The 9,043-nt window shown below is 39.1% G+C and overlaps 1 long non-coding RNA gene across 3 annotated transcripts; it reads left to right on the top strand.

The window, feature by feature from the left end:
* Window positions 1–408: 408 nt before the first annotated feature.
* Window positions 409–6,704, top strand: LOC128805726 (uncharacterized). Of its 3 annotated transcripts, none has more exons than XR_008436540.1 (5): window positions 409–473; window positions 1,491–1,580; window positions 3,247–3,379; window positions 4,839–4,936; window positions 6,533–6,704. It is a non-coding gene; the product is annotated as an uncharacterized LOC128805726 (long non-coding RNA). The 3 variants fall into 3 exon arrangements; XR_008436538.1 differs by having other exon boundaries at window positions 4,839–4,978; XR_008436539.1 differs by lacking the exon at window positions 3,247–3,379 and having other exon boundaries at window positions 4,839–4,978.
* The last annotated feature ends 2,339 nt before the right edge of the window (window positions 6,705–9,043 follow it).

The following is a 9,043-nucleotide window of genomic DNA, read 5'->3' as shown; positions in this document are numbered from 1 at the left end:
GGAGCCCGGCTAGGCTCAGCGTATCATCCGGGAGTCCGAGGTTGCCGCTGGTTCGGAGGCTCTGGCGTTGAGCCTCCACGTGGGTTAGCTGCGCTCTGTAACCAGCGCTGGGAGGAGATAAAGGGGCGAAGGAATGGCACACCCTGCCCTGCGTGACTGGAGAGGGTTTATTGCTGCGTGGTCACCGCGGTGGAGAGCGGCTTCCGTTCCCAGCACCCACATGGATGAGATGGAGACGAAACAAAGGGGCACATGGAGTTTTATAGGGGGCAGACAGACAGGGGTAGAAGCCACCTCACCCAATGGGGACAGGCGACAGGGGAGTGACATGGACCATGGCAACCAATGGTTGGCACACAAGGGTGTGTACAGGGTTCCGGGACGAATGGGATTGCGGGGATGGGGTGACTGGCACGGAAGTTTCAGGAATGAACAGGGGGTGGTTACAAGACTGACATGGGAATGCTCCAGTGGTGAGTGACCCGGAGAGAACCATCACGGGGGCAACATGGGGGTACACAGAACTGGCTAACTAACATTATTAAAATTCCTAACTAAACCCCAGCCTGGGATGCATCAATGTGATGCCAAGCAACGGTTTAAAATCACAATTAAAAATCCCCTAGTATAAAATGCCTTGTTGGCACTGTTCTTTTATTTATATTTATAGATGATGTGGATATATTAAAGCCAGTTCATTAACTGGCATTTATTCACTAGAAATTTAATACATAAAGGTAAGTGTTTTAAGTATTTGTATATTGACTACCTGTGTTATCTAAAGTACTCAGATTTGGGATTAATAATCTTTTGAGACATCCCCATAAGGAGGCCTGAAAATGATCCTATGATATAAAAATGTGAGATAAAATGCAAACATGAACACAAACAAAGAATTAGTTTATTTAAATGTCTTCCTATTTTAAGAGATTTAGAGTATTGAGCAACTATGTAATAAACAAATCTAGACACGAAATGTGCAGAGCCTTTGCCATGTACCAATTTTATCTATTGCAAACCTTTTTTTGCTTCTTTCATTTGGGACTGATTTGCTTCAATGGAAAGGTCATCATATACAGCCAGCAGACAGGGAGATTTACATTTACAGCCAGCAGCATTTACATTACAATTAATAAGATTCTTAGAGAATGCAGTCTTTCTAAACTCAGCTAATATAACTTTATTGTGTCAAACCAACTTCACTATGGAATGTCATAAAATGCCTTGTTTTAAAGCAATTCCTCAATATATAAATTTTATTGACGTACCAATTAAAGAAGTCAAACCCACACATTTTACTCTTTTATCTACTGGCCTCATTTTAATGATTTTAATTTCTTTTTCTTCCCCAGACTTGAGCTGTTGTGACTTACTTTTTTTCTATAACAGTTCACTGCTCATTTCGTATGCAGTGAATCTATGTGGATATGACATAGCAAGTACAGCCCTCTCAAGCAGTATCTGAATTTTGCATTGTCCTTCCCCCTCAGACAGTGGAGTAGCTGCTGTTCCCCTTGGAAATCCTCTTCCACCATCCTCAGCTGGAGGGTAAGGATGTCTTTGATCCAGCATGATCAGTGGTGAGTGCCACACCTCCTGACTGTTCCATGACCTACTTGCCCTGGAAGTCTCAGCCTTCCTCTGGTCATGCATTCTTTTTACTCCACCTCCTTCCATCCCCTTTGGTAAAATGGCATTCCCATTTTACTGTACTGGCAAGCATCTCTCTGGCTGGCCCCTTCCAGTTTACCCTGAAATACAGCAGAACAAATAGTTCTTGATTACCACATACACCAAAGTAATTATCACAGAAAATGTCATAACCTCACAGGCTTTCATGTGGCAGGTTTGTCATTTTTTGAACCTGTCATTGCCATGTGATCACAAAGCACCCTCTGACTGGCTTCTTGTTTCCTTTGGGCATGCAAGTGCTGTTATATAGCATTTACCTTTACATTTTTTTCCTCTATTTATAGAAAGGGGAGTACAAATATGAATAAATATTGATTTTAATTTATTTTTAGAATAATATATCCAAATATAAATATAAAGATTAAAAAAATCAAATATATATGCACAAGTGTTTAGGTATGTAATGCATCAGACACTCTACTTAGAGCAAATGAAACTGTTAATTAAGTTTAAATGAAAATATTATCTAATTGAATAAAAATAAAAAGCAAGCTTGCGTTCCACCACTTTACAAGGCTACTGAATCAGCCCTAGCTTTTTTAGAGTGGACAGAGTCCACAGAGGTGTGGGAGGGACCATGAGTAAGTTACAACAGGCATACAGTTAGTCTCTTTCTGACTGGATCACCTGCTGTTCTCAGGAGCCAGGTAGCTGAAGGACAAGTTGCCCTGTCTGGCATGATGGGGCTGGCCAGCTCTGACTGCAGGTTTGAGTTTGGAAGGAGAGAGAGATCAACAGTATGGCCCCAGAACCCAGGGCAAACCCATCCCGTATGGCTGTGGTGTCCCTCAAGGCAGAGCAGCATCAATGGGTATCTTTGGCAGCACAAGAGGATCAGCTGTCATGGTCTAGGAAAGCAAAGAGATTGGTGGCTAATATTGGCAGTGATGCCGTGCAGATGTTCAAGACAAAGGGACCTCAGCAAGGGAGCCTTTCCTTGTCCAGGCTGAACAGTTATCCTGTTCCCATATATAAGATGCTTCAGTCCATCATCTCTTTGTCCCTGTGCTCGACTTGCTCCAGTAAGTCCATATTTTTCTTGCACTGGGGTGCACAAAACTGGATGCAGCACTCTACATGTGGTCTCACTAGGGATTAGTAGACAGGAGGAATAAACCAGATGGTATTGTTCTTCCTAATGCAGCCCAGGATACCCATGACTGAAGAGGGTATTCATTATATTTACAAGTAATATGACCTAGTGATGAAGTGAAATTGGAACAAGCTGCAAGACCGATGCAGGACATAAAATTCACAATGATTTTCACCAGTTAGAGAAATGATCTGAAAAATAGGATTAAATGCTACAAGGATGAATGCAAGGATCCATGATTTGGTGGGGGGGGAAACTGTAGAAAGAGGTACAGGAGACTTGTGAAAGAGAAAATAGTGCTTATAGGAGATGACAAGCTGAACAAAAGTTAACAATATCATGCGCTTACAAAAAGATAGAGCTGTCATTCTGGGATATATGAAGAAAACTAAGAGATGTATAAAGAGAAGTTTCAATTACACAAAAGATAAAATTATCTTAGCCTTCTTCTCAATTTTTAGAGGTCAGAGGACAGAATGCCTTTTTTATTCACCACATTTGGAAAACACGAGGACTTAGAGAGATCAAAGGAGAACCTCTAGAAATCAGTGTGAACAGCGTACTCCTGCAAAGGCTGGCTTGAACTTCTGGATTGTATCCTGAGTTCACTGACAAGAGAAAAACCAACCTATCACTTTTTTCTTGTAACAGCCTTGCTGTTACAAGACCTTCATCCCATCCCAATGAAAAAGTCTATTGGTCTTGAGAAATATAGAAATAAAACCAGAAAAAATTACCTGTCAACCTGGCTTAAAAGCAAGCGGATAGTCTAAGAAATCTGATGGAAGAGAGAAATAATGGCAGTCTTCAAGTTTATAAATCTCTCATAGAGAGAGTGGGATCTGTTCTTTGGATTGCTGTTGGACAGGATGGGGAGATTAAATTGCAGTAGGAAAATTCAGCTTGAATATTATGAAAACTTTCCAGATAAGTACTGGTCTGATTGGCACTGGCTTTCATGCTCTGGGGTGTTGGGGAGGTTCTTGTCACCAAAGGTTTTTAAGAGATGTTTTGATATATGTTTGTGAGAGCTTACATGGGATAGTGGATCCTGCTTGTGTCAGAGAAACATCTTTTCTCTCCAACCTTTTCCTTCCCAATGTCATTTTCTGTAACTGTCTTACAGCATAATAAAACAGAAATGCTTCAAGGATTTTCTTTTGGAAAGGATAGAGTTTGGGATGGTCAGATTGATTTGCGATATCAAAACAACACCTAAATATTCAAATGATACTTCAGAATGCAAGGCTTTTCTTTTCTTTTCTTTTCTTTTCTTTTCTTTTCTTTTCTTTTCTTTTCTTTTCTTTTCTTTTCTTTTCTTTTCTTTTCTTTTCTTTTCTTTTCTTTTCTTTTCTTTTCTTTTCTTTTCTTTTCTTTTCTTTTCTTTTCTTTTCTTTTCTTTTCTTTCTTTTTTTTCTTTCTTTCTTTTCTTTCTTTCTTTCTTTCTTTCTTTCTTTCTTTCTTTCTTTCTTTCTTTCTTTCTTTCTTTCTTTCTTTCTTTCTTTCTTTCTTTCTTTCTTTCTTTCTTTCTTTCTTTCTTTCTTTCTTTCTTTCTTTCTCTTTCTTTCTTTCTTTTCTCTCTTTCTCTCTTTCTTTCTCTCTCTCTTTCTTTCTCTTTCTTTCTCTCTCTCTTTCTCTTTCTCTCTTTCTTTCTTTCTTTCTCTCTTTCTCTCTTTCTCTCTTTCTCTCTTTCTCTCTCTCTTTCTATCCTTCTCTTTTTTTTGTTTTACTTGAGCAAGTAATGAAATTTCTTTCACTTTTGGCTAGTACAAAAGAAGAGAAATATGCTCCTACAGATGCAATTTCCTATGCCAGCTCCTCTGGATTTTGAGCTTACAAGGATTATATTATGTCAGCAAACTCAGACACATATTAAGAAGTGACATTAACCATATATAAAAAGAAATTTTCACTGAGACCTGCTAACTCAATAAAAAAACTCACTGAAATATGTATAACAACATTAATTTTAGCATAGGAAGCACAGAAAGTACAGTCAACATAGAAAAAATTATTCAAGAATATTTCCTTAGCCAGAGCTTCTGTTTCAAAGGTGGAGTGATCTTTCCTAAACCAGTCTGGAATGGCAGGATGAGAATGCCAGGTCTGCTGGGGAAGATGAACATCAATCTTTGGCCTGTTGCAAGTCTCGTAAGATTTACTTTGGATTTCCTGTTACCACAAAAAAAAGGGGTAAAATGGCACATCTTTTCCTTTCATAAATATTTCCTGCAGATAAGGGTAAAGGTTTTTGAATATTGTTGAAGACTGGAGATTTTACAACCTATTCAACAGCTTCCTGATGGCAATATTAACTATTTATCAACCTGGATGAGTTTAAGGGCTTAGAGGGAGATCCCAAGAGGCAATATAGGTGCCTCCAGTTAAGTTTTTGCAAAGTAAAAAATTGGTTTTCTTTGTCTGCATAAAGTGAAACAAATTGTACCACTTCTTCACTCTTTTTTATATGGTCAGTGAGAGATATAATTTCCTCCAGAGATGAGCTACAGAGTTTAACAAGCAGCATAGAAAGCCACTAACAAAAGCAGAGCTTGGGAGTTCTAAGTTTCTTGCTCCCTCTTCAGAGGAAAGTTTGAGTAATGTGTTCCCTGGGGAGCCAGAATAATTTCTTGCAACTCCCCTCGCTTTTGGGCCCCTTAGCTCTGGCATGTGGCCTGGCTGTGCTGTCACACTACACCAGGCTGAGCATCCCTCTTAATGGGCTGGCTCCAGCTGGTGGGGAGTGACTGGGGACTCTGGACTGGAACTATAGGGCACTTCTAAATGACTGTGACTTTCCAGTAACTTTTCAAAGCCTTACTAAAAAGATGAAGGATTAAAAATGCACCTTGCATTTCTTTTGCACGGACAAATGCGACAAGTGTGCTTAAAAATGATCAGTAACAACTAGAGTAAAATACTCAAAGAGTTTGTTATTATTGTAGCAGGATGTGAATTTGTTTAATGAACACTTAAGCAGAGAGAATGGAAAGATCTTGATATGTCTGCAGTTAAGGGCTGTTTTTCCAGGTATTTAGTGGCAGAACAGATGAGTCTCTAATCCCATTATTAGGTATTATTTATGCTTATACTTGGAACCTGACCCTTCAATTAAAACTGGAATTAGATAACTCACACGACTGAATCTCACACTTATTCTATTTTACTGTCTGGAAGGGTATCTAGATACTGCAACTTTGTTACTTAAGCTTAATGCAATTAAAGCCTTTAAAGACAAGTGCTAAAAATGTAAACTAGTTTCCATGTTTTAAATAAATATTTTTATAAATATTGTGAAATAAAAGCCAGAGTTAATGGTATTTGTTCAATAGTTAATGTTTAATTGTCTATCAATCACAGAAAGTGCCATCATTTTTTGCATGTCAAAACATTTCATAATTGACCTTCCATTAATCTACTTATGTTGCACTGTCTTACAGAAGCAAGCTGTTTTGTCTATATTTGTCCTATTCCAACAGATGATAATGTAAGATAAGACAGTTGGTTATACAAGAATCCTGTTTTTTAAAATTCTGCTAAATAGAGCCAACTGTTTTTGAGGTCAAGATGGAAGAAGAATCTATTTGTACTTTTTCATTTATCAGTCTCTTAGAGCTATTTCCACAAGCAATAATGTATGTTAATAGGACACAAAAAATAAATGCAAGATAATTAGGATTGCATAATAATTTTTTCTATGCTCAATTTTAAACTAAACAATTCCTTAATTTGTTGTGTTCTCTGCAGATGTTCCCACTGATTTAAATATGATGGCTGGAAGCATAGAAGACAGCATGAAATAAACAAGTAAACTAGTCTAGTGCTAAGATAACTAGTTCTTGGTCCAGTTTTGGAAGTGAGGAGGCCCACAGGAAGGCCACATGATTCAGATGTTCTCCAGAGTTGTGGGTCTTTAGTTACAGGAAATACAGGCAGTTCAGATGCCCCATAGTTGTTGCGTAGCCATGGCCAGGTTTTTCTGCTATATTTACACTTTCCTTAAAGACTTCTACTTATCAGAATTACCTCGAAAAATGTAGAGTGTCAGTTGTTTCATTCCACGATCAGAATGAAACAAGGCTGTTCCATCTGGCTGTTTCAGCTATTATTTAAATACTTTGGGAGGGCTAAGAAAAGTCTTAGGAATCAAAATGTGAGCAGAAAAAAATATGCAAAATACAGGGGAGAAGGAATTGAATTCACAAATTGCTGAGGACAAAAGAGAGCACAACCAGCTGAGCTGACCTTAAGAACATATACCAGTAGATATGCAAAGGGTTAACTGGAAATTCATATAGTGATAATAAAATTATATCAACAACACTTCTCTAATGCTAGGAAAAATTTAGGCTACAGCCACATCATTTCTCAATTAAAGAGTTGAAGAAATTAATCACTTTGCAGTTCTGTTTTTAAAGGAGATATATCCTAAGAAGAACTTTGCATACAACTAGGGTTTAGAAGCCTGTCTGATACTGTCTGATATACCAACTTAAGGGGCCTCCAGAATCAATGATTTGCAGATAGGAGAAGGTTAGTAGAGCTCCTAAAGACCTAACACGGGATAAAATCCCATCTCATCTCAGCAGGAAATACTTACGGATAGGACTAAAGGCATTCCCATGCAGCCATGTCCTGGCTGTGCAAATAGGCACAGAATCAGTCCTGAATGCTTGGTCACAAGATGGGGGACCCTCTCAGTTTGTTAAGTTTCTTCAAGCTTCTGGGGCCCATCTGCAGCCACTGCTTGTTGCACCCCGGGTTGGTTCAGTTAGGGGTTTTAATAAATGTTAGTTAGCCTGTTCTATGTACCCTCATTTCCCCCTGCAATGGTTCACTCCGGGTCACTCACCATTGGAGCATTCCCATGTCAGTCTTGTAGTCACCCCCTGTTCATTCCTGAGAGTTCTGTGTCAGCTACCCCATCCCCGCAATCCCATTTGTCCCGGAGCCCTGTGTCCACCCCTGTTGTGTTCCTGTTGGTTGCCGTGGTCCGCGTCACTCCCCCGTTGCCTGTCCCCATTGGGCGAGGGGGCTTCCGCCCCTGTCTGCCCACCCCCTATATAACCCCATGCTCCCTTTGTCTCGGCACCATCTTGACCACGCGCGCGCTAAGAGCGGACGCCGCTCTCCACTGTGGTGACCACATGGGAATAAACTTCTCCAGCCACACAGGACAGGGTGTGCCTTCCTTCGCCCCTTCATCTCCTCTCAGCGTTGGTTACAGAAAGCGGCAAACCCACGCGGAGGCTCAACCCCAGAGCTCCACACACACGCGGCAGCCCCGGCCTCCCGGACAAAGCGCAGAGCCTAGCCAGGCTCCCGAGCCACCCGGACCAGGGCGAGAAGAACACAACGCTGCAACTGCTTCAGTCTAACAACTGGTAAATTGGTAAATTCAGGCAAAATGGAAAAGAAAACAGCAGAAACAGATATTGAAAAGATGTAAATGTACAGACGCAATCTAACATATTAAAATTAAATGTATAGAGCTAGAAGGACACAGTTTTTTCAGCTCAGGGAATCACCTAAAGCATCTTAACTTTTCTCATTCTCCAGAAAATTTTTCGCCCCAAGTAACTAAATGCTTACATTTAGTTTTATAATTGACTTCTAATTTGCCTTTCAATTTTTTTTTTTTTTAATTATAAATAGCTTCCATTTTGGAACAAATCGTTATTTCAAACTGGAAGAGAATCCAGATTATTTTCATTGAATGAAGACTTTTTTAATGTAACAGCAATTTCTCAGAAGTGAAAAAAAAAGAAATATATTTTTATATAATACTGGTTTGACCAAGTATACTTAATTTCCTCAAGCATAAATAATACTGTGTGTTTTTCTTCTTTTCTTTTTTGTTTTGTTTTGTTTCCGTCCTTTTTTTTTTCCTAAGAAACATGGAGGACACCAGTTTCTTACTAAGTATCTTGGGTTCTTTCTGAGGAAATCTGCATGACTAGTTAGGTTGGATTCTCTCTCAAAACTCACTGGAAGAGGCTGTAATTGTTGAACTTAGATTTCTTGCAATTTATTTTTAAACTAAAGTTTGTTTTGCTGGTGAAATTTGGGGAAAATGTAACAATTTTGGTGAATATTTAACAACTAAAAATGGTTATGAATAGTCAATATGAATAGTGCCAAGATTCCTTTTTGATTAGACTTGAGAAGTGCTGGCTGTAAAAAAATCTTTTTGATGGGGCACTATTTTTAGATGCAGTTCACTCTTCAAGACTGTTCCTTAACACTCAGAGTTGTAGA

This window comes from Vidua macroura, chromosome 3, assembly GCF_024509145.1.
Source record: "Vidua macroura isolate BioBank_ID:100142 chromosome 3, ASM2450914v1, whole genome shotgun sequence".
NCBI classification, from domain to species: Eukaryota; Metazoa; Chordata; class Aves; order Passeriformes; family Viduidae; genus Vidua; species Vidua macroura.
The sequence above is the reverse complement of the archived record's forward strand: the minus strand, read 5'-3'. Positions and strand labels throughout refer to the sequence as shown.